This window comes from Plutella xylostella, chromosome 28 (assembly GCF_932276165.1).
Source record: "Plutella xylostella chromosome 28, ilPluXylo3.1, whole genome shotgun sequence".
Lineage (NCBI taxonomy): Eukaryota > Metazoa > Arthropoda > Insecta > Lepidoptera > Plutellidae > Plutella > Plutella xylostella.
The window spans coordinates 4,378,299-4,405,469 of record NC_064008.1 but is presented as its reverse complement, the minus strand read 5'-3'; the positions used below and the strand labels follow the sequence as shown (position 1 = coordinate 4,405,469).

Genomic DNA, 27,171 nt, shown 5'->3' with positions numbered 1-27,171 from the left:
TCCGATCTTTACCAGTCTTAGGGAAGCCTATGACGTCGGCAATTTTCCAAATGTCGGGAAAGATACAATTAGCCAGGCAAGCGTTGAAGATCGAGTTGTCCTGAAGATTCAGTTGTTTTATGAAATATGGTGTTACTCATCGATTTTGATGATAATTTATTGAAATGTTTCTTTGGTCACATTAACGGGAAATGACGGATTGATACTAAATATTTTCGATCGAAGAACTTTGAACAAATCTTCACTTATATTTCAGTGTATAAATAATATTTTTTGAGTCAAGACCTCATTTTCGAAGTTTTTCCATTAGCCACTTTTGTGAAAAAGAAGTTCATTAGTATACTTCTATCAAAATATATGTTGAAATAATCTCAGGTACGCTTTGATTCATATAAAAGTCCTCAGATACAAATCTTACTACACTACACTTAAATTCCATAGTGGCTAGTCATATGACTTGCACAGCCTTCCTGAAATCCGGAAATAACGAACACCGCAGTTTGCTAACTATCAAAAACAACAAAATGTTATGAATTACACACAAGCCCAACCTGCATCTAAAAATATTCGATATATTCCTATTAAATAACAGTGCACTATGAATCCAGTTACTTCCACTACCTTTTCACATGCTTTCTCAAAACATCAGCTTTCAATGTAATTTGCAAAAATACGACAAGCTCAGTTCAAAAACTGTACAGATAGAGACACAAGAAGATGACTACCCATTAGCGAGACTGTGCGTTCAGAAACGTGTTTCAGCGCCATCCCTCGCGAGAGATGCCGATCGCAACGGCAGTCCACCCCCAGCTGTCACCGCGGCCACACGTGTGTCGCGCTCGCCAATAAACCGACGAGATTCGTGATCAAATTATACATTCGATTCATCGGGAAAAGGGACGCATTTGCATATAAATGTAATCGTGTAAACTGGTACCAGATTAACCGGTTGTCAAATTAACAGTGTGGTTTGTGAAAGTAATTTATTATTGAAATTTGCCTTTGAGTGAGTGCGGCGTTTCTTGTTGATTGTGAACGGGAATTGGGATTTTGATGTGAGTATTGACGTGTAGATTAATAGTGAATTTATGTTAATACAAAGTAAGATAATATAAGTAGTCGATTGTATTAAAAAGCTGCCTGTTCCGATTTTTCATGAAAATTACAGGAATTTATTCTGTTTTATGATAATTTTAAGTATGTACGAAATATTTTACAGCAAACTACTCCCAAAGTGTATGATTGTGGTGCTTAGTTGCCTAGTAGGGTTTGAAAGGGCATTTCTTTTAGATTTACATTTTCAGGCTTTTATGAAAATGTGGATTGACACTACCGACTATAATATTACATTTGTACAGCATCATAGTTTTATTATCTCTACCAATATTATAATTTATACATTGTATACATTTGTATTATATATTGTAACCTTAATTTAAATCTAATACGGTTTTTGAAAAATGTATGTACCTACCAACTTAACTTAACTTAACAAAATATAACAATACGAGTCTGTAACTCTTTTGCGAGGTAGGCAGAGTGCATGAATGAGCTTTAATGCGTATGTATTTAAAAGGGAGAAATATTTTCAATCTTTGCCGCGGAAACCTATGATTTTAAACCTAGTTTAAATAGTAACTAGCAGTTATTTTACATAAAATAAAAAAACTTAAAAAAAAACATTTTAATACCTTAATTCTGAAATTAGTCCTCAATTTTCCGAAACGGTTTCACAATTCAGTTTAGATGCTTAATTATTTTGCTACCATAAACCTCACTTCTTCTAAGGCTTTAATAAAGAGGTACGGCGATCGCGTTTATATTTATCTTCAAATTACTCTGCAATTATTCTTGAAAAGGGTTTCATTAATTTACATTTAAACTGTAATCGTTGGGGAATGGACATGAAATCATTAAATTGCTTGTAGAACCCTCATAATAGCTGTGTCAGACAATAACATTAACGCTTTCATTAGATACGAATTCAAAGATGCCGAGAAGAAAATAATAAAGCTTTATTACTGAAAAATTAACTTTCGAAATGGAAATCGGCAGACTAATCCGTAATCGTGATGTCTTACAGACAACCTTTCGATGAGAAAATTGTTGATAAATTATTTTATTGTATTCTAAGCCTACTATATACAAAATTTAATATTTAGACTTTATGTTTTTTAAGCTTCAATCGTGTTAACCACATTTTGAAAGATTAAATTAGATTTTTCTTGAAGATTAAATATTTATTCTAATACTGTACGTCATCAAAAGCTTATTCGCTGCCAAAAACAAAAGCTGAACGTAAATAATAACTAAGCAAACACAATACATTATAAAGATTACTCTTTAACCGCATCCCACAAAGCAGCTGTTTTATCAAAACCCAATGTTAACATGAATTGCACCCTTTTGAACTGTTTGTGGTTTAACGATCCGACTACCCATTTAGTTGGATACGGGTGTGTTTTGTTTTAAAGTTTAAATAAAGACCCATGTGGGTTGGACTGAGTGCAAGCTCTCAAAAGATTAAAATGTGAATGAGGATTTCAGAGGGGTCATTCAGGTCGCTATAATACAGGCACAGTTCACAGTGTCAATTTCACAAACATTTATTAAAAAAAACATATTAGTAGAACTTATGCGCTTACTGGTCGGTAACTGGAGGTTTTAAATACGTATTTTTATTAACTTTTGTTTTATTTTCGATATTGATTCTCACAAAATGTTCAATGTTATATTTAATATTCTACATAAAATGAAGTGTCTTTTTTAAATTGTCGTTAATCAAATATTCGTTAATTATTATGACTGAAGTGCCCCAGATGGGTGGAACCTAAGCAAGTATGTACTACATACATAAAATCACATGTATATAGAGGTACCCACATAATTAGGTATTTCGAGGAAAGTTGTAATGAAACAACATATATAACACAAACCAAGTATTTAATTACACGAAACAGACATAATAAGCCCTGACTAAGAGGAAAGGCAACAGCCATAAACAATAGCATACGATACTAGACATTCATAGAACAAACCAATGAGAATTTAAATTTTGTGCAACAAAGACTATCCCTAGAATTAGTGCAAGAACTGTCAGTTTATAAGAGGCTTGCAGACCCTCTAGTACGGGTTTTGCTATTTATGAAAACGAAAAAAGTTCATGTTTTCTCCTGTCATCTGCTTACATTATCCGTCAAAAGTTTCATGAAAGTTTCCATTAGAGGCGCCACTTAGTATGCAAGAAAACGTAAACTTTTATAGTTTTCGACAAACTATCAAACCTGTACTAGACCTACTGGCGTCATCGTGATACTAGAAATTGAGTATTTTTGTTAGTCAGAAAGTCGTTGAAGTATTAGCCAGTTGGAATAGCGTCAGTACCTGACTGCCCAGGTTGCTCTGAATGTACAGTTGATACATCACTCGTGGAGGCTTCTTTTGTGCACCTCAATAATAATAATAATAATAATGATGTCGCACTGGCTGACATAATGTGGCATCAATTCTACACGTAATGTAAGTATTACATACTTACCACATTTTTATTTATACCAGGTTTAACGGGTGATTGAAATGGTATTTGACATTGCATTACTAAATATCTATTTATTGTATGTCTAGTGGTTGTGGTTACACCGTAAGGTTTACACCTTAATCTGCGTACAGACCGGCCCAACGAACGCCCAACGATGGATATTTATCATACATACAGGGCAGATTGCAGCGACGAAGGTAAACAAAACCCGTTCGTTGGCGTTCGTTTGGCCGGTCTGTACGCAGTTTTACAAACTTACAATACGGTTTCAAATAATTATATGTGCGAGCTAACTGCTACGACTCCGTAGCAATCGTAGCGCGTAGTATTGTAGCGTCGTAGCACTTTGCTACGAGTTCGTAGCATGCGTAACGGCAAACAACTCAGTATAGAATACAATGGTTTCTTAATAATAAAACATACATGCAGATAAATTGAGAAATTTGTCTTTTTTTAATTCTAATTTAATTACCTATTAAATATACAATTAGACTTCGCGTCCAAAAGGTTGTTCCTCCTAAAATTTAACAAAAGCGCATTGGATTTGTCACTGCCTGCGCTGTTGTCATAAACAATATTGCTGCGGTACGGAATATTCAAATTAATATTGAAGTTTGTATATTAATAATTAAATACAAATTTTTTAATCGTCATATCAAGCTAACTGGATGAGGTCTTCTCTGTGAGAATATGATTCAATAATTATGATATCAATATTACACAGTCATGTTTAAGCATATTATATTAATAACTTAATAACCTAATACACCCCAACATAAATTATATCAGAAATAGGACACAAATAAAATATATTGCTGCCCCAGTTGCTCGACAATTCAAAAAGAAAGGAAAATATTGAGAAGATTTCGTATATTCGTCACGGTTCGTTATTCACACGAAAAGAAGTGTATTTTTCTTCCACAAATGAAGACGGAATGCCATCGGATTCGCCTTTAGCGTAGCTCATTTTCCATAGAAACTTTGTTGGTCACGTGACTTTTTACTATGGAGAATGTTTTTTTACTCACGAATTTTGAAATTCTGATTTCAGTTTCGGGCTTGGATATACCATGCTGCACATGTAGGTTTCAGCTTAGTATACCCTTTTTGCAACATCCTTTACTCACATCAAGATCAATAAAAAAGTTCCACCGCCCATGCTCGTGAGTGTACCATTCAAATTGCAATTTACCTGCCTTTGTGGTCTAGTAGTAGAAGCTCTGCTTTAGGACCCAGAGGTTCTGGGTTCAATCCCCGGGAGGGACCACCAATGTATTTTGTCTGCTTCACTTATACAATGCCTGATCAAATGATGTTAGATGTATTTTTGTATAGTATGTATAAATAAAATACTTAATAAAGTATAAAAATACCACTAAAACGTTTGACAAACAAAGAACCTTTTATGAATATTCGAATAAGTAGATAAATACTTAACAACGGCTTTGTGAAAAGTTTTTCGATCAAAAAGTTTATAATACTTACGGTAGGAGCCAAAAATTATACAATACCTGAGCATTTGCCTGGAATAAACAGTTTTATGTTTGTCATTATGATATAATGAGTGTTAGTAATGAATATTCTATATATCTATCTATTTATCTATAGTAAACATATGTTTTATATAATTCATTTAATTATATAATTCAAAATACTACTTTATAAGACAATATAGTTTTTCATTAATATTTTCGATAGGCGTAGATGAAAAGTTTTTTACAATGACCCTGAGTCACCATCTTTCTTACCACAACTTGTTTTTAACAACCAGAAGGGCTAGCACGGGGCGCAATTAAGACGTGACAAAAGTTTTGCATCGCACTCACTTACATCGATCAGCCTCAAGAGCGAGCGCGACGGAAAACTTTTATCACGTCTTAATTGCGCCCCGTGCTAGCCCTTTAGTATACCTAGTTTAAAATTTATCAAACTTTGCATTTAAAATTTCAGTTTGGATTTAAGTACTTATGGATTATTATAAACATTGTACACACCCGTCCTACTTAATCTAAAAGGGTTTATACAAAACCACTTCCGGCTATTATTTCTATTTAATATCTTAATAGGGAGGATCCTGTGTTTAAATTGTTAATAGGAAAGGGTAAGGTGATGGTCTATTTGGCAAATAATAGTAGCTTAGACCTTTCATGAACGAACTGTGAAATGGTTTACAAAGTAATATACTTTATGACTCTTAAGAGCGATATTTAAAGCCGAACAAAGTTATTGATTTAATAGTATCTTTATTGATTTTAATAATACACTCGCTTTATACTCTTGGGTCCATTCGAATAAAACCAAGCAAAAACATAAATTTTGTTCAAATTTAAAATTAAATACTCCAAAATCCTAACTAATATTATAAATGCGAAAGTAACTGTGTCTGTCTGTCTGTCTTTTACTCTTTCACGGAACGGATTTGAATGAAATTCGGTACACATATATGGTCTAGACCCTGAAGAAGAAGATAGGCTACTTTTTATCCCGGAATTCCCACGGGAAAACTTTTTAAAGCGAAGCGAAGCTCGCGGGAACAGCTAATTGGTATTTAAATTCGTGCTTCTCAATGAAATCATAGGCCTAAAAAACCAAAAGAAAAGCAAGATTTTTACAAGCTTCAACCCATTATTCCGTGATCCAGTATCAGCTCTTGTTATTCTCACAGGCGGTTCATTGTGCATTACGTTTCATTTTTTGCTCGCAGTTTTTTCCTACAGCCGCCAGTATCTTTTATCTCGTCCGTTATTGGTGGATTCTTATTACAATCACGTAGCGGCACTGTGACTATTTCTGCTGACCGAGTGAAAGCGGAACAGTACGGTTACTTTAGTCAGGGGTGCACGGATTGAGCTTTATCGAGTGACGTATTAAACTTGTCTGAATCCGTCAGTGAAGGGCGTAACTGACTCGGATCAATCGCCAGATAAATTTGCCAGGCAGATCCGTTGTATAGATAAATGCGTATATAGGTACACAAAATATGAAATCAAATGTTGTTCCAAAATTTGTTGTTGTAGCAAAATTCCAAAATATAGAATGAGCTTTATGGGACCTTTAATTGCGAGATGTCCAAAGTTTCTCATTTTGTTACATGTATTATATGAATGAACGTTACTTCATACTTTATTACTGGGGATTGTGCTTACAACATCGTTTGATATCTTGATTTGGTGACTGCATTTAAAAAAATATTTACGATACAAAAAAAAATATGTGCTCTAAGTCATCATCATCATCAGGTCCTGGGATCCCTAATCAGGGACATAGGGCTCGAAGTGTAGATTTCCACTCTGACCGGTCCTGTGCCACGCCTTCGACTTCGTGTCAGCTCATGCCGAGGGCGGCTGCCTCCTGCACGACAGTGCGACGCCACGTTGTTTTTGGCCGTCCCCTCTTTCGCTTGCCAGATGGAGCCCACTTTGTCAGGGCGATTTTGGGTGGATAGTCTTCGGATTTCCGCAGCGTATGGCCAATCCAGCTCCACTTAAGCCGGATTTCCAAGTCAATTCTCCTCTGGTTGGTCAGGTTGTGCTCTAAGTAGTCGAGATATATTACTTTCCCACTTTCACTTTACCGAAAGCGCTACTATTGTGGATTATGAAACGAAATATGTTCATACAACGAGTTTATTCAAGTTTTTCTTTTGTTGCGAATAAGCTGCTCGCCTATCGCCTCTTCAAGGTTATTCGTGTGTTAATACCTACAATAGTTATTGACGATATTGTAGGCTTACGTCTGGATATCTCTTTTAGCTTATATTGTACTAAAATGTAGTCGATAGTCTTATGGTATATGGTTGGTGTAAGGTAAGGTTTAAGTATACATCTTTAAAGTGGAAAATTTCGTCTGTGGCATTAAAGTATGTTGTTTTTCTTTCTTTTTTTCTCTATAAACTAATAGAGATTTAAGATAATTTTTTTTCTTCATAAATTTTAGTAATGTAAAGAAATTAACCGGCCTGTGATTTGAGCATTTTAAGAAAATAATCAATATGGAGATAATTATGCTAAACGTTGCAAAATACTACTCATAGCATAATCCAATCCATTCCAAAATTTTCCAGTCACACTTATTCTGTACCTACATCTCATGATGATATCCGGTATATTTAATACAGCGAATATGGTGTTAAATTCCCTACCTTCTTAACCGAGGTGATTGTTCAGACTATAATGATCAAAGAAATCGCTATTATCATCAATAGAAGCCGTGACGTAATAGATAAAAATCACAGGAGCCAACGGATAAAGAACCCGACCTATTTTCTAGGATGGAGGTTAAAAAGCAAAAAGAAAAAGGCCGTAATACAAAGAGCTTAAAGTCTATCGTTAGCCGGCTCTTCGCTATAATGGCATCGTTTACCTGCTGAATTGATACTGCCACGGTTTTAACGAAAAAAATGTAGGCTAAAACGAACTTCACGCCTGGGATACGACTCTGTAAGAATATAATTTGTTTCTTTGTTTGATTGCACTAATATACTTAACTATTATTTTATAAGTTTCTTACCATCCAGCTTACATTGAAGGTCTATAAAATATTAAAAAATAAAAAAGAGTCAAGATTTACTTTATATGATAAATGCTAATTTATCCAAGAAAGATGGTGTTAGCACAGCGAAGATTTAATCAGTAACATGAACATTTGAAAAACTTTTAATAAGTCTATAGCTATCCGTTTCAGCGAGGAACTTTCTTCATTAGTGCTATGCTCTTGGTTCAAATTTAACTTTTAATCTAGGATAATTACATGAATTATTTGCCCGCGTTCTAAACTATGTTTTAATGAGCGGCTTTTTATATTTCAAAGTTTGATTTTATGTTTCTATTTTATTTTGTGATGGATCAAAGGAGACAAGTTCTCAAAGGAGATATTAATTTATTATTTTATTGCCCATAGCAGTTGAATAAATTCCTTTAAAAGTTTTAGTAATTATACTGACACTAAACAGATAGCTAACATATCTACTTATACAAATACATTTATTTATTTATTTATTACAAATACATAAATATTATACAGAGTGTTGAATGTGGTAAAGTAAGCCAAATGGGTGTAGAGGTGAAAATAAATATATCACCGCGAAATAAAAATCCACCTACATCACCCATACCATAAATGGTAACATACAAAGATTCTATAGAGTACGAATTCCTTATAAAGATTTTTCCGAACTTATACATTAAAAGTTTTTCAGAAAGACTACTTGAGTAGTTAATGTTTTGTCCTATTTTGTTATTGCAAGCCTTTTTTCTAACACCCTACAAAATTAATTTGTCAATACTTGCAAAATACTAAGTAGAAAGATTCCAAAATACTCAAATGAAAGTATGTAAGCATGCACTTTTGTGTAGAGACCTACACAACATACAAAACAAACACCTATCAAACTAAATATCCCGCAAAAACTACGCATTTGTGTCGGTACTTCCGTTCCTCTTCTCACCACTTTAGTTTTTTTTTACGTTGGCAATTCGGAATTCGATGGTGCCCGGAACCGTATTAGCATATTAATGAGTGGACGTGCCTCCCCGTGGTACTCTGTGAACTAACTCCTGTAATTACTATTGTCTGTGACTCCGCGAGCCGTGTCACTCTCCAAATTTAAATTCTTTTGAAAAAACGAACTCTCGTTCCAAATTTAAAAGTTTAAACGTTCGCTTTTGAAACGAAACCCTTTGTGGTGCGTGTAGTGAGGTTGAATTAAATATTTCTCATTTTTAACGTGAAAACTTGTTTTCTTTGTTTTAGACGTGAATTTATATTTTATAGTAATTTAATTCCATAATGTTATGAAACCGTTGCTTCATGTATCATAATCATAAAGGACTGTTTCATAATTATTTAAAGTGACACGATAATACGCATCCAATCCAAATTGGAATTCTGTAAATACTATTTCGTAATATAATATCACATCAGTTAGTTAATAATTTGTGTAATGTCTAGTCGTGTATTCATTGTTCACTTGCACATTAGTATTTTATACAAAAAAAATAACCAACAAAGTTAGCAAAAGGATCACAAAAAAACAATTCTTTTTTACATTTAAATTTACAGAACAAACAAACCCTTGTTACATGTGGTAAAATCCCGTTTCGTACCGTCGGAACGATTAAAAATTTCAAGTAAAAGCAAGACCGAAAATGTAAAGCAAACAGATTACGCTTACAGCTGGCTGGATTCTCACAAGTTTGCTCACAGGTGTTCCCACTTCCACTTGTGTTTGGAGTAGAGCTGATTGGTGCAAATGTTTGCCCAGCATTAATCGAATTGGTGTAACAGTTTAACTCAATCGATAATTTGGTATCATAAAAATATCCTTGAAAAAAATCGTTTTTCCGGCTTAGATTGCTTGCCTACATATATTTTATCGGTCGACATTTTAAAATCCAAAATATTTTTACTAACATTTTTTTCCGAAATGAAACATTATTATTAATTAATTGATGGCTGATAATTGTTTATAATATTTAAGAATCGTTGATTGACCGTCGTTGATGTCCACAGCTTCACTACTTTCACGAGTGAAGAAATTCCGTAAATAATAAAAACATTATAGATAACCTGCGAAAATATCACAATGTGGAAGAAAAACTCACTAAGTCCCATCACTAGTAAACCGTATTATACATACAGTTACTGTAAGACTAACGTACAACGTAGTGTTATCACCCGTTGGTTATTTAAAGAGCATTATGCAAGAATGGTGGACGTGCGGAGAAGGCGAATGTCCACTTAGAACGGTAATGTGACGTAGTCTGCAAATTGTTAGCACAAGCCTCTTGTAAAGTTATTTTTATTCAAGATAGTTTTTCCGGCGAGCTTTGCTTCGCCTTAAAAAGTTTTCCCGTGAGAATTCCGGGATAAAAAGTAGCCTATGTTCTTTCTCAGAGTCTTGACCATATGTATACCAAATTTCGTACAAATCCTTTAAGTAGTTTTGGCGTGAAAGAGTAATAGACAGATAGACACTGTTACTTTCGCATTTATAATATTAGTTAGGATTTGTGAGTGATTTCTGTAACAAAGGATCTGCATGAAAACATCTCACAGTTTTACAATTGTTTCCACTAATAACTCAAAAAAATTAAGACCGAAATATTTTGTGCAATAAAGACTAGAAAATGATAGTGCGGCGCCTATTGTCATTTTTTGGATACAATTCAAAAAAAAGTAAGCCCTTTTTTCAAAATGAATGAGCCACCTGATTTATTCAGTTTTGAAATTAAACAAACACAATTTTTACAACACAGCTTATAACAAAAATTCAGGGAAAAGAGGCTAGATCTAGTTGTTTGGTTGAAGTTTTGTATAGAAATCGTTGAATGAGTAAATTTTTTTCAATAATTTATACGAGCTCGTAAAAATGTATCTTATGTACATGTACAGTATAAACTATGTTAAGGTTGCTTCCCAGCTTAGCAGTGACATTAAGGTGCTTTGGGCCGGGTTTTTTACCCAAAGTCAACAATAACCATTAGTCAAGTCACAAGTCACATATTAAGCATGACAGCTACATACGAATTCTTTTAGTTTTTCACCGACTTCGAAAAAAGTAGGTTCTCAATTCGTCTGTATGTATTTTTAACTAATGGTTGCCATTTTCCACCAATGGTTGAGTTAACTACGGATAAAAATGGCCCTTAGATCTTTTTGCATTTGTATCTTTCAACTTAAGATAAGATAAGATATTCTTTATTTATTTGTTATTTGTATATCTTTATTTGTATACAAAAATATGGACAATATTACAAAACTTAATCTAACACATATGTACAAATGGCGGTCTTATCGCTTAAAGCGATTTATACTTAAACTCATACATTTTCATATTATTAACGCTATTGTTTTTTAATACACTGATGAATTAATTATTGTGTTATAGTATGTAGGTTACTAGTATATTTTTATATGATACTGACTGTTTATTTTTATTTCTTTGCTGTGTATGTTATATGATAATTAGTTATTAACTTATTACTTACCTTTTTATATGTATACCTTACGCTATTGTATTGGGAGAAATCCTGTAATGATAGTGTTAAGTGGATTACCTAAATAAATAAATAAATAAATAACTGTGAATAAAGTACCTACTCTAATGTCACTCACTAATATTCAATTCCAAAATTTTAGAGAAATTACGGACTATCAATTTATTATTTTAACTATGTACTTATCTATAGGTAACCTGTAAACCATATTATTTTTAAAGAATTTAAATAAAAATTTCGCATTGTACTGCTCCATTATTATTTTTTTGACCGCAATATAGTAATCATGGCGTCATAATATAAAAAATATATTTACCCAAATATAAAAATAACATTGTGTCAGTTGGGAACAAACCTCTAGTTTCTATGCACTACGTTGACTACACTGGTGACTGCGACATTTTCCTGAATACTGCATTCCTGGTTCCATCCTGTATCGGTGGCATTGTGATGCATATTATATTATGTCTATATACGAGTATTGTAAGGTTCAATTTTCGTAAATTTTTAAATATAATTATCATTTTATTGTATGTTTCAGCAATCAGGTAGGTATAGTAAATTAAACATATAAATTATTTATTGTTCGCCTAGCTTTTCCCGCAAGCGTGCTTAAAAAGGGTTTTTTTTCGTGGGAATTCCAGTGCGCGTAGCACAGTATGGCTGTGACAAGATATAAATACCAAAGGTTAACTGGTAGAAAATGCTGCTAGCATTAAGTTCGCCTTTGTAACAATTTATTTTGTTCAATAAAGAGTTTAATAATAATAAATGACAGCTAGTTGCAACAAATTGTGCGATAACAGTAATTGTCCTCACAAACGCTAACATGGCCAACCAGGTAGTAACAATGTCCGTTCATTCATTCATACAAACTTTCACGTTATAATGTTAGAATGAAAGATCGAAAACTATTTTATGTTATACATACCTACCTAAAAGACTCATGTTTTTGTATACTGTAAAAAGCGGCTGTGTACACGACTTACGTAGGTATATTAATTTTAAGATTACAAAAATGAATGTATACTTATCCCCAGAAAAACTGTACCTGTTACACCTATAACGGTAGTAGGTGAAAAACTGGGAGTAGAGCAAAACGTATGCTAAAAATATCACGTATATTCGCCGGTATAGGGCGGCAGGTGCGAATGGGAGCCACTGAAAATGTACATATTTCTACCACCTAGCCTGAATGTGTAGTCTACATACCAGCCCAGGTATCTTTCTTTACTACCGACAAAAAAGATGAGTGTTATAAGTTGGACGTGTCTGTGTATCTGTCTGTAGTAGCGTAGCTACAAAACGTTTGAACCGATTTTCGATTTGTTTTTGTGGGTAATGTTAGCCAGACTGTTCTTTGCCATCCTAATCCTAACTAATATTATAAATACGAAAGTAACTGTGTGTGTCTGTCTGTTACTCTTTCACGTCAAAACTACTGAACGGATTTGAATGAAATTTGGTATACATATGGTCTAGACCCTGAGAACGAACATAGGCTACTTTTTTATCCCGGAATTCCCACGGGGAAACTTTTTAAGGCGAAGCGAAATTTGCGGGAACAGCATTTTTTTATAAATATTGGCTTACCGTTCAAAGTTATGCGAGTTTTAGTGTTAAATATCGGGGAATGTTATAGGTACTTGTATAAAATGCTATTGCGCCTGGCTGTTACTGTCCACCGCAAAGAATAATGACCTGATAGTTACTTGACTAATTACAAGAAGTCTTGATGGCGTAATTGCATATTATATAGACGAAACTTCAGGCGCAATAGCAATTTCATAGAATTAGTTCTTATTATACTATACATTACAAACTCACGGGTATGTATTGTGTGGCTATTTAGCAATACAGAGAGACAATACAATTCATAAAAGTATGTTCAAAAATACATTTTCAATTCCAACATCAATGTACCCTTTATCGTGATGATGCGTTGGTAATTTTCGCTGAAATATTATTACAACTCTCATTTCGGTCCATCGGACTTGAAAGGAATCAAATGCAATAAAAACTTTTTTCAGAATTCCATACAGATCTTCCGCGATTCCTCAAATTTTCATAAAATGGTTACAGAGTACCAGTGAATTTTAATAAATAATTCTATAAAACACATGAATTGCATTTAAATGTACCTATTTCATGCACCATTTAACAAATTTCTCTTTTTGTCTTGTCTACTCACTGCATGATATATGCCTCCTTCATGTTTCGGCAAATTTCACAGTTCTGTGCCACACTCATCCAGTTTGGTCCTTCCACAGAGTTCTCGTCATAATTTTACAAATTGAATAATTATATAATAATTATAATTAGGATCCTATAATTAAATAATTGCGAAGTACTAATATCTTCTTTAATTTTGTCAAACAAAAAAAGGCCGCAAGCATCTAAAAGAAACGCTCCTAACCAAAGCCAAGTCGCCACTACGAGTAATTAGGTCGTCTGGCTGTCGTCTAAGAAAATTAAAAACACTCGCAACATCTCAGTAGCCTGTCTGGGACTTTTGCGATGCGGTACGAATACCTCTTCGGTACTGCTAAAGCCCTGGTACGTGCTTCGCATTGACACGGGGGGGTTACTCCTACTCGACGAAATACGTAGTTTCAGAAACTGTTGCGTGAACCTCCACTCTATCTCGTTGCATTAAACGTGTTAATTGCATGTGAGGATTTGTGAAACTTCGTATTTTGAAAAGCAGTAGTAGGCCCCCTGCGGTTGCTGCTACAACACGTTCGCAAGACGTTTTTTTTTTATGTGGATCAGGTGAATTCTTAGCAGTGTTGTGTTGACTTTATTTTTCCTACAAGAAAGTATATATAGCTATAGGTTGCTAGTATATACCTAAATGTCTTGATTGATTAATGTAATGAGTCACGGGTAAGTACCCTGAAATGCTTTTTAGGCACCCGCATTTTCAGGGAAATACTCGTATGATAGTGAAACATTTAATTCATACAATAAAAAATACGAAATACCAATGGGGTAATTTAATTCCAAGAAACTTTCATGAGCAACACCGCTACCTCTTGGGGGCAAATTTTAAGATATTTTTATTTATTTACACTAGCAGCTTAAACAACTAACAGTTATTAATATTTATATTGAATCAATAAATCTATCGTCATTTTTGTACGTATGTGACAATGTTTATAAGGTAAAACTATGTAACTTCTGTTCTTGTTTGTGTACAAATAAAGAATATATTCTCTATGCAAGTATTTATACAACTTACACAAACAGTTGGTTGAACTTATAGATTTGCCTCGAAAATAAATTTATGACTTTAAGTACGATAATCGTGTGTGTCTTGTCGATTTACAAACCACTTATAAACCCTTTGTACAGTGCCACAAACTTATCTGTTCCGGTGAGAGCGAACTAAATTGATCCATATCTCATTACTTACTAATGAATTATGAATTGTTAAGAATTAGATGGGTTTATTAAAACCGCAAGGGTAAATTACCATTACGGGAAACTTAACATTTTAAAGAATGAAGAAATATTAGACATTTACGTCAGCACTCACCGGAACAGATAAGTTGGTGGCACTATAAGCTCTATGAATACGGTCGCTAGGTCGCATCTGTCAAACTGCCAAAGTGACCACTAGGCCACGGGTAGTCCAACTTTCCCACAAGTATAATACCAATCTTCTCCCTAAAGACTAAAGTTTCGTTTCAGGTCACCCATGACCTTGCGTATTTCTGTTTATATACACATTTTTGACCAAGGCGGGTGAGTCCAAGTTTAGAAACTTTGATAAATAGGCAGTTTATTACACGGAAACTTTCCCGAAACTTGTCCTAAAATATAAGAAGACCAAGATGCTTTTTTGTAAAAATCTTAGATAAATACATCGTCTCTACTAATATTATAATATAATTTAACATCTGGAATCTACATGTGCAAATTTCCTTCACAGTAAATAGGGAATATGCGTAATTTTTTTTTATACTTTTATTGGATAGTTTTACATCACTTTATTAGAGTAAAAAAAATTCAACGCCAAAATAAGTAATTTAAGGTATTTTAAAGAAAGTTAAAAAATTACAACCATCACGACCACTTTGAAATTCCCGTTAGGATGGCGGGCTGTCGTGACGTCATAATCGTTTAATTTCACGGCTCAGAATAATGAGTCCTGTCAGTCGGCATAGATTTTTTACCTAATCAAGTAATCACAGAGTACTTTTGTATTTTCAACAAACCAATGTTGTCATGGTAACAAACGAAAAAGGAAGTGTATAAAGTGTGATCAGTGGCTGTTTTGTAATGGTAATAAAGTGTGACAGTGGCTGTTTTGTAATGGGAGCTCGTAAATAGCTGCTAGTAGCTCTTTTGAAATGGGAGCGCGCAAACCAGAGGACCTTTGTCTTTGTACACAATATTACGCTATTATGGCAATATGAATATAAAGAAATATTTGTATTGTATGTAAGTACTTACTGTAACTTTGGTTCTCAGTAAGAGAGACTGGGGTTAGTGGGTCATTCTATTCTATTATCTGTGGGGGTGTAAGAACCTGCACCTGGCTCTCTTGAATGGAACCATTGTGCATATCTCAAAGGTCTAAACCCCCTTATCTAAACTATCGATTAAGAGTATAAAAATATATGCATATTCCCTAATATTTGGGCACACGGCTCTCGACTTTTCAATAGTCTTTGCTGTCCTTTTCCGCAGCTGGCCACAGTTTACTCGTTCATACTGCGTAATATAAATTTAATGTGTCCAGTTCTTCTGATTACGAGAATTCTTCCATAACTTAATTTAGAAAAAAATAACAACTTTTGAAATATACTAACGACTGCCATTATAACCTAAAAGTAGAAAGAGCAACTTGTGTCATGTTCATGTCATAATACTTACAATACAAATTTAATTTTATTGTGTTGCAATATGGATCATATTTGAGTGGCTCGTTGACTAGCGAATGGCTGTTTACGCCTCATTACAATAGAACAACTAGTGGCAGCCCATACACTACCAAAAAAATATATAAAAAATCCTAAACTTTGCAAACAAACAAGCATATCAAACAAGAAGTGGAGAGGTTATAGGAGGCTAGGATCTACTCGTATTGGAAGAATTTTTATGTGATCCATCGTATCTGATCACAACGAGCATCACAAATACTCGGTGACATTAACATTTCTTTGTTTACACTTGACATTTATTTAACTATACGCAAACGCAAAGAAGTTATTATTCTGAGATTGATATATAAAGAATTATGACGTCACATCCGCCCTAAGAAAATGGGTGACGTTTCTCGGAAGTTAGAATTTACCGAAGTTTTTTTGTACTTTTCAACTTCATTTACTTGCTCAAAAATAAATTATAATCAAAAATAATGATGGTGTCGTAGTTAAGAAACAAGAAAGTTTATTATAAATAATATTTGACCTTTATTTGAACCACTTGCATATTCCCTATTCGTTTTCCGAAGTCTAACTTTCACGATGGCCCACTTATTTTCAATGGGATTAAGTGCCGGTGAGTTATCTGGCCAGCCAAAGGCATGATATCTTGTTGATCTTGAAATATTTAAGCATAGCTAACGGTCAATAAGTTTTTCAACAAAATTCGGCTCCATTCCACGTGTCCAAGATTATGCTTAAATATTTCAAGGACAACAAGGTATAATGCCTTTGGATGGCCAGAGAACTCACAGGCACTTAATCCCATTGAAAATAAGTGGGCCATCGTCAAAGTTAGACTTCGGAAAACGGATTACACAAGAAAAACTAAAATGATTGAGGCTGTATTATTATTAATGGTATGCATGCACCAAATACTCATGTAATAATATTTGTACGCCCCCAAAGGGCAGGATGTAGCTGTACTTATAGCTGGCGGGTACCTTTATGCAGGTAGCAAACTAGATTAGGTTTAAAAGTTATAAATAGATAATTATCTTATTTATTTATATTATAATTACTATATTATTATATTTATTTTTATAACATACAACAATGCTTGATAATTGTGACGACAGTGACGGCAGTTATGTTTCATGTGCTTCTTCAGACGAACTAAATAGTAGTAACTGCAGCTTTAAAAGTATTCCGTGCTTGTCAGATACTTTAGTGTCAAATTTCTCGAGTGTTCAGAAAAACTTTAACGTAGTTCATATCAACGCACAAAGCATTCCGTCTCATTTTTCAGATATGCTGGCAACTTTTGATGTTAAACGTCTCCGCGGCCTTCATGCCATTCTTATATCCGAATCTTGGCTCAAACCTTGTCACTCTTCGTCATTATACTGTTTACCAGGTTTTCAGCTTATACGTAATGACCGCACTACTGGTGGTGGCGGTGGGGTGGCCATATACCTTCGCACAAATATTCCATACTCCGTAATAAGTATGTCCACCCAGCCAACCCCACAGAATGCAGGAGAACATCTATTTCTTGAGGTAACTCTATCACACACAAAAATCCTTCTTGGTGTCTTCTACTGTCATTCGTCAAAGGTCAATTATTTTAGCTCTTTTGAGAAACTCCTTGAAGATTTTACACCCAACTACCCTCACACAGTGCTCATGGGGGACTTCAACACTTGTATGTTAAAACAGGATTGTCGGTCTTCTTTATTGGAATCTATAACCAAATCTAGCAATATTAATATCCTTCCTCTTAATCCTACACATCATTTTCCAAATTGTAACCCATCTCTTCTCGATCTCATATTAGTATCTTCCTCTATTCACGTTGCTAAACACGGCCAATGTACTGCCGATGCCTTCTCGTATCACGATCTCATATATTTATCCTATAAAATTCGACCCCCAAAAGCGAAGCCGAGAATTCTTCTTCAGCGAAATTTTAGTCGTATGGACGTAGATAAGTTGCGTGCAGATGCATTGAAAGTAGACTGGTCATCGATCCTTACAACGAACTCTGTAGACGAGCAGGTTGCTAAGTTCAACGAACTTCTTGTTGAACTTTACGACAAACATGCTCCAGTTCGTGAAGTGAAGATGAAGCACTTACCAGCTCCATGGTTGACGGATGATATCAGGGTTCTTATGCATAGCAAAAATGTTGCCAAGTACAGGTATAAGTGCCGACCCACGGATACCAATAAGGAGAAGTATCACACTGCAAGGAATCGCTGCAACAAGGCGTGTAGAAATGCTCAAAGACGCCATATTCACGAATCAATTGAGAATGGAGATCCAGCTAGGGTCTGGAGATTTCTGAAGTCTTTAGGAGTTGGAAAACCACAGCCAAATTCTCTACCTAGTAATTTGAACATAGACTCTCTTAACCAACATTTTTCCTCTTCTTCAGCCCTCAGTGATGCTGTTAAAACTAAGACACTTAATCATCTATCATCTTTACCAACTCCTGACTTTCCTTCTTTTCATTTTAGCCAATTCAGTGAATGTGATGTTGAGAAAACTATTATTTCTATTACCTCCAACGCAGTTGGTAGCGACTGTGTTAGTCGAAAGATGGTCCTCCCTATCATTGATGTCATCATCCCTATCATCACCCACATCTTGAACTCCTCTATCACAGCACAAGTTTTTCCCGCAGCGTGGAAAGATGCTCAAATAACTCCTCTTCCCAAAAAATCCCAACCTTCTTCCTTTTCAGACTATCGTCCTATTTCTATTTTACCATTCCTCTCCAAAGTTCTCGAACGTTTAGTTCATAATCAACTAAGTTCCTTCCTCTCCCGAAATAATCTCCTTAATCCCTATCAATCTGGTTTTCGTCCTGGCCACAGTACGGTTACGGCCTTGATAAAAATTACTGATGACATCCGTTGGGGCATGGAAAAAGGTGAGCTTACTGTATTGGCACTGCTTGATTTCAGTAACGCCTTTAACACAGTCGACTTTGAAATACTGCTAGGAATTTTGAGTTCACTCAACATATCTCCAGGAGCTGTTGGCTGGTTTCATAGTTATTTGTATGGGCGCCGACAGCGGATTCGTGTAGAGGATTCCTTTTCTACGTGGTGTAACTCTTCTGCCGGCGTCCCACAAGGTGGCGTTTTATCTCCTTTACTTTTCGCTGTCTTCATAAACAGCATTTCTCATAAATTTTCTTCTTTCTACCACTTGTATGCAGACGATCTCCAAATATATATGCAGTCAACACCGATAGATCTTCCTGATGCGATTTCAAGTGTCAACTCCGATTTGAATAGCATATCAGTGTGGTGCAAATCCTACGGATTGAAAATTAATCCAACAAAAACACAGGTTGCAGTACTAGGCAGCCCCAGATTGAAGTCGAGAGTTGACTGGCCCCAGATACCTCCGATATCCTTTGATGGCAACATTATTCCATTCAGCAATGTTGTAAAGAACCTTGGTATCTACATCGACAGCAACCTAACTTGGGCTCCGCAAATGGCTGCATTGAGCCGAAAGATATTTGCGTCTGCTTCTTCATTAAGGCGTCTGCGCAATTTTCTACCAACATCTACTAAGGTTTCGCTTGTTGAAACCCTTCTTCTTCCTCTACTCGACTACGCTGACGCCAGCTATCCGGATCTCACTGAGGAGCAATTAAACAAACTTGAGCGCCTTCAAAACTTCTGTATACGAATAATTTTCGGCTTACGAAAATTTGACCATATTTCAGAATACCGCACTAAACTCAAGTGGCTCCCGATTCGCCTCCGACGGAATGCACATATTCTTTCTCTCTTGTACTCAATACTTTTCAACCCATGTGCACCAAACTACTTAAGGGAACGGTTTGAATTTCGTTTGAATGCGCAGGGAAGGCCTATGCGTTCATCTCAGCAACTTCTACTGGAATATCCTGCGCATTCGACCAAATTTTATACCAACTCTTTTACGGTTCAAGCAATTAAGCTGTGGAACTCTCTGCCTCTAAGTGTCCGTAGCTCTAAATCACTGCAGGTTTTTAAAAGTTCTGTCAAAAAACATTATCTGTCTCAATAGTTACTTACCTACCTTCGAGATGTTGTATGAATATAGGTATTTATTGTATATATATAGGATGTATGTATGTTTGTATGTATGTAAATAATGGTATGTAGGTATATTAGTTAGAATATGTAACTTATGTTAGTATTTATGTAGCTATAGTATGTATGGTTTATTTAGCTATATTATAAGTAGTTAGGTAGTAGGTACACCGCCCTCAAATTTTCTTTACTTTTATTTCTTTATGTTTAAGGTTACCTGTAAGAGATCGCTCTAAGCGATAAGGTCGCCTATTGTTCATTGTTCCTAGTTTATAAGTTCTCTCTTTTTTATTTTATAATTTGTGGTGTTCAATAAAGATATATTCTATTCTATTCTATTCTATAATTTGTAATAACTTGCCATTTACCTACATTCATGCAAATAAAAAATATTCTATTCTATTCTATTCTTGTAATCCATACAAGTTTTTTAAACCAGTAAATATCAGAAAATTGTTAAAATCATGTCGATTTTATGCCAAAACGTGTTGAAGAAGTTATAAAAGCCAGGGAGGACACATTTTCTATTAAAATATCTTAAATTGTATTAATATATCTCTGTTTTTTTTATTTTAGAACTAATAAATGTATTTTTTTCATATTTTCACTCGTGTTCACATTAATTTGCACAATACAACACACAACTTTTAACTTATTAAGCATTATTTACCTAAGTCAAATCCTACAGTAATGTATTGAGCATATTTTAGTGGCTCGTTGACTGGCGAATGGCTGTTTACGCCTCATTACAATAGAACAACTAGTGGCAGCCCATACACTACCAACAAAAAATATAAAAAGTCCTAAACTTTGCAAACAAACAAGCATATCAAACAAAGAAGTGGAGAGGTTATAGGAGGCTAGGATCTATTGGAAGAATTTTTATGTGATCCATCGTATCTGATCACAACGAGCATCACAAATACTCGGTGACATTAACATTTCTTTGTTTACACTTGACATTTATTTAACTATACGCAAACGCAAAGAAGTTATTATTCTGAGATTGATATATAAAGAATTATGACGTCACATCCGCCCTAAGAAAATGGGTGACGTTTCTCGGAAGTTAGAATTTACCGAAGTTTTTTTGTACTTTTCAACTTCATTTACTTGCTCAAAAATAAATTATAATCAAAAATAATGATGTAGTCGTAGTTATGAAACAACAAAGTTTATTATAAATAATATTTGACCTTTATTTGAACCACTTGCATATTCCCTATTCCTTATTTCTAAATACACAATAAAAAAAGTTCCAGTGACATATGGAACGTCACTGGCAGGTGTAATAATAATAATAATAATAATATGTTGGCTTCGGCCCCATGCACGCCTTCCAAATGCCCGGGACCTCATGGTCCCGAGACGGTAACGACATAATAATAATAATAAATATGTGGGGACATCTCACACACGGCCATCCGACCCCAAGCTAGGCAGAACCTGTGTTATGGGTGTCGGACAGCTGATATATCTACACAAATACATAGATAGATAGATACTAGTGATGTAACGAATATTCGCATTCGCATTCGCATTCGCGAATATTCGCATGTTTTTGGATATTCGCAATCGCATTCGCATTCGCAAAATTTTGTGCGAATGTTTTGCGAATATCAGTACTTATTAGAAAAAACACTAAGTAAGTATTTGAAAATAATGGTAGGTTAACAATATCGAAATCCATTCATCTATAACCATTTTACTTAGGTATTACAAGTTACCCTCTTCATGACCGGTTTTACTTAATCACTTGGTATTATTTATTTACTTTGGGAAACGAAACTTAAGATATAGTGAAGGTGGGTTATTACGAAAGGTTTTTGGTCGAGTCCGCTACATGTTCGAATTTTGTCACATTATCAGAACTGGTTGGGTTATTGTTATTCATGTAAGATCGCTTTGTATACTTGAATATACAACCTAAAACTATGTTTCATAGGATTCTGTAAATACCCTCGGAATTCGTAAATATTTAAGTTTCTAAAGTTGATTTTTTTCCATTGCTTGAGGGTAATTCCCAACATATGCGGGTAATTCCGATTACTGTCCAGAAGAACTTTTACACATTTATGTGATATTTATAATTCAAAATTACCCGATCCACAGCATTTCATATTAAAATGTTCCAACATTTGGAACTACCCTAGTTATAAAATACAAAAAAAATATGAGCTAGGGTTTTTAAACTCACAACTTAGTGAACAAAAATGACAATCTTTTGGATGAAACAGCAATCCTTTAAGTAACTTAACTGATTTCTTAATTACCGATGTGCGGGTAATTCCGAAAATTCGAAAATGCCGAAATATGCACTTTTTTACTAATTTTACGTTTTAACACGCGCGTTCGGTCCTTGCGCCCTGAGTCAACCCAAGCGTGGTTTTTAAATTGCCATCAAGGTGAATGGTTCCACAGTTCAAAGTATGGCTGCGCTTGGAAGAAATCGCATATAATCGAAATCACCCGAAATTCGGCATTAGCCGACTTCAAATAGTTTCTTAGGACCTAAATATAAATAATTTGTAGTGGTCTGACATAAATAAACTTTTTAATCAAACAAAAAGCGAATTTTGATAGTATAGTGTCAGAGCAAGATATCTATATATTTAAATTTTTCGTGTAAGTCGCCCTCAGAAACCGCACACAGTCGCAATGTGTCGTAACAGTTACGGAGCTTAATAAAGTGTTAAGTTTATTAAGCTACTTTAAAAAAAAAACTGCGACTAGTATTGGCTAGTCTGATTCGGAATGCGCCTAGAACGGAACGTACCTCGTTCAGTACGATACTGCCACAAAACCATACAAATGGCGCCAAATTTGAACACAAACAGAATATTCGCATTCGCATTCGCGAATGTCGATATCAGATATTCGCATTCGCATTCGCATTCGCGAATGTCAAAAAACACATATTCGTTACATCACTAATAGATACTAAATATAAATATCAACACCCAAGACCCGAGTACAAATATCTGTCTTTAAACAAATATCTGCCCCAGCCGGGAATCGAACCCGGGACCTTCGGCATAGCAGTCAGGGCCACTAACCACTACGCCATTCGGTCGTCACTTTATTCGGTGTAACTTTTTCATTGCTCGTGAGTGTAAATAATTGGAATGTAGGTAGAATATATATATCAGGATTTGAATCCTCTGCCTCTCGAATAAGAGAACGAGAAACTGCTAAGCCATCACATGCAGCTTCCAAATTTCAAATATTGGTGTTGGTATTTTATGTTATGTTTAGACGACCGAATGGCGAAGTGACCCTGACTACTGAGCCGAAAGTCCCGGGTTCCCGGCTGGGGCAGATATTTGTTCTCGGGTCTTAGATGTGCCCCTAACCCCCTGGCCACAGCCAATTGCGGCGCGGCGTGCGGCGCGGCGAGCGGCGCGGCTAGCGGTGAGCGCCGAAAACAAACGCTAGACAACGTACGAAGTATGCCACAGCTAGCCGCGGCGCGAAATGCGGCGCGGCTAGCGGCGCGGGTTGACTGGCGCGGTGCGCGGCGCGGCGGGCGGCGCGGTGTGCGAGCGAAACAAATGTACTAGAGAGTATCGAGGCGGCCACAGCTCAAAGCGGCGCGCGCGGCGGCATCAAGTGGACGGACTAGCCAACGCGCGACCAAAACAAATAATTTTGTTTTTGAGCTGTGGCATACCACCGCAATCCGCACCGCCCGCCGCCCCTCACGCCGCACCTCATCCCGCACCGCTGAAAGCTGTGGCCACGGCCTAAAATGGCAAGAGGCCCGCCCCCTATTTATTATTATTTTTATTTATTGGGATTATTTATTGATTTATTTTTCAGCGGTGCGGGATGAGGTGCGGCGTGAGGGGCGGCGGGCGGTGCGGATTGCGGTGGTATGCCACAGCTCGACCAGTTGCGACCGCTGTTTTGGTCGCGCGTTGGCTAGTCCGTCCACTTGATGCCGCCGCGCGCGCCGCTTTGAGCTGTGGCCGCCTCGATACTCTCTAGTACATTTGTTTCGCTCGCACACCGCGCCGCCCGCCGCCGCCGCGCACCGCGCCAGTCAACCCGCGCCGCTAGCCGCGCCGCATTTCGCGCCGCGGCTAGCTGTGGCATACTTCGTACGTTGTCTAGCGTTTGTTTTCGGCGCTCACCGCTAGCCGCGCCGCTCGCCGCGCCGCACGCCGCGCCGCAATTGGCTGTGGCCAGGGGGTAACATAACACTGGTGAAAAGTGGGTGCAGCAATGCACCTCTGCTTACCCCGTAAGGGAGTAGGTACATTAGTACAAGGTATGAGTGTTTGTGTGTTTTGTGTATTTTATGTTATAGCAGTTTGCTGATACATAATACGCCGGCTCCGCTAATCAAAATGCAAATAAGTGGGCGTACGTGTCAGATATTTTGTTTTACATTGAAGTAATTGGAGTACGGAAGGCAGGCAAAAAACGGCAATAGTGATTGAATGGATTTTACATGCAAAAAAAGTAATTAAAATGCAGATTTTATAAAGGAAAAAATACTAAAATGAAAAGTTACGATATTGATACTTATAAAACATATAAAAATACTCCTGCGGAAAGAGTGATATCATAAAAGCATTTTAATAAACTTTGCAGTCCCGACGGAGAAAGATGGATCTTATAAATTTGTGTAGGTATTTGTGTCTGTTCTGTAGAAATGTTTAGTGTAACCCTGTAAGTAAATGGCAATAATAAATAACTAAGGTTTTGGTTAAATCGGTTACTCACACCTTACTACCCCAAATTTCTTTTCTAAGGTGAGTTCAAGACAAATGCGCATTTCACTCCAAATAAAACCCGATCCTTATTCAGCAATCTATAAACAATTCCGTCCTAAATAGGATCTGATAGGATTGATAGTCCCATTTTCATGAGATATCTTATTAAACGGGCTTTCTTTCATTGGTCGAATTATCTTTGCATCTGATAATGCTATTCTGTGATAGTTTGGTAAATTAATTTAGTTTATTTTATACTATTTAGTGTCCACTGAATATATACTACACTACAAACTTCAGGATGAAGTAAATAATTAGACACATTCACCACCATCATCTATTCCATAATTCTAAAAGATAAAAATAATAAAAGTTCAAACAATCTCGGGCAAAAAGCTATATAAGCTTATAAAACATAGTTAATTAATAAAATAAATGTTATAAAATCTCAATGTTTGTATTTGTTCGCGCAATAACAAACCTCATGAATGCTTTGATGTTTTACTCGTTAATTAAATACGTAATTAATTCAATTATGATCTCGTCGTTTTGGATGTAATGTACGATAAACCTACTCGTTAAAATATTTCATGCTTTTTCTATTTACTACAAAATGTGAGGAAAGTCGAGGACCGAGTGTTGTGGCTCCGATTTGTGGGCCATTTTTCATTTTTCATCAGCAGACGATCATTGACCTACCTACGCACCTAACACAAGGTGTTGCAAAAAGGGTTCCCTACGCGGAAACCTACGTGTGCAGCATATTATATGTAAGACCAAAAATTAAATCAGAATTTCAAAATTCGTGATCAAAATATTTATATCATATTCCACAGAAACTTTCTTGGTCTCGTGACTCGGCTTAGTACCTATATAAATATGGGTGTACAAGTAAAGTAAGAAAATGCTATGTAGAATATATTATGTTATTACGTATATCTTATTTATTTTTATACAAATAACATATCAGCTACAATCAAAACGCAATCATTTCTATAAATACTAGTTTAAATACTGCAATATAAAAGTCAATAAAATAAAATGGAACAGAGAAATAAATATTTGAAAAAAATCAAATCAAATCAAAAATAATTGGCAAAACCGAAACCTTAACAGTAGACCTATCACAAGTACTGCTAACTCAAGTTGCCAGCGTAATTCGATAGCAATTTGTATGAGATCTTGATCAGCGCCCCTGTCGGTAACGTTAGAAACTAATAAAAAGACTTTCCTATCGAATTCGTATCAACGACAAAACATGAAGTATAGGAAAATACATTATACATTATACATTATACTTATTGATAGATTAGCGTCAGTAGCTGATTGTCAAATTATTAGCAATTCCTTCCGCGTGTCCATTTAGTTTTAGTTACCGCAATTCGCCAAGCATGACTCTCGGAAAATACTCCTGAAAAATCATAGTAAGATGGAATTATTATCCGGGAAGAACCAATCACGGTCGCCTTAAAAAGGTCAGATAACAAAATATGTTACAAAAGGTTTTATACTATACATCACATATTACCATGAAAGGTTTGTTGTCCGAGATCCCTCAGTACTTTAATGTTTATAATACCTATAATACATCCTGTAATACAAATGGACAAATACACATTATGGCCATTCCCCGCCTTCCGTCAAACCAAACATAATAGTTGCACCTTAGGGATAATACAAGTTAGGTTAGATTTAGACAACCTAAAAATGTAGGTCCCTATCCTATTCAGGCTATCTTCCTAAACTGATCTGCCATTAATGTTGCCGTCGTAACTTGCGCCTTATTCGGGTTTCAAGTATAATTTACAGTCTTCAATTCCATCTGAAAGGAGGAAAGGTTAAGCCATAAATTGGACGCAGCTGCGTTACCGATATAAGCGCGGTATTACCTAACAAGGGGGATTGGAGGGGCAGCCAATATGTCGATGTGTATGCTGATCTGAGTTTAAA

At 35.7% G+C, this 27,171-nt stretch overlaps 1 protein-coding gene across 1 annotated transcript in view; it reads left to right on the top strand.

The window, feature by feature from the left end:
• The first annotated feature begins 680 nt into the window (after nt 1-680).
• Nucleotides 681-27,171, top strand: part of LOC119692030 — a 136,158-nt gene continuing 109,667 nt past the window's right edge. The window contains exon 1 of the mRNA XM_038111086.2: nt 681-1,055. The gene's annotated coding sequence lies outside the window, so the exon portion shown is untranslated. The remainder of the gene's footprint in view (nt 1,056-27,171) is intronic.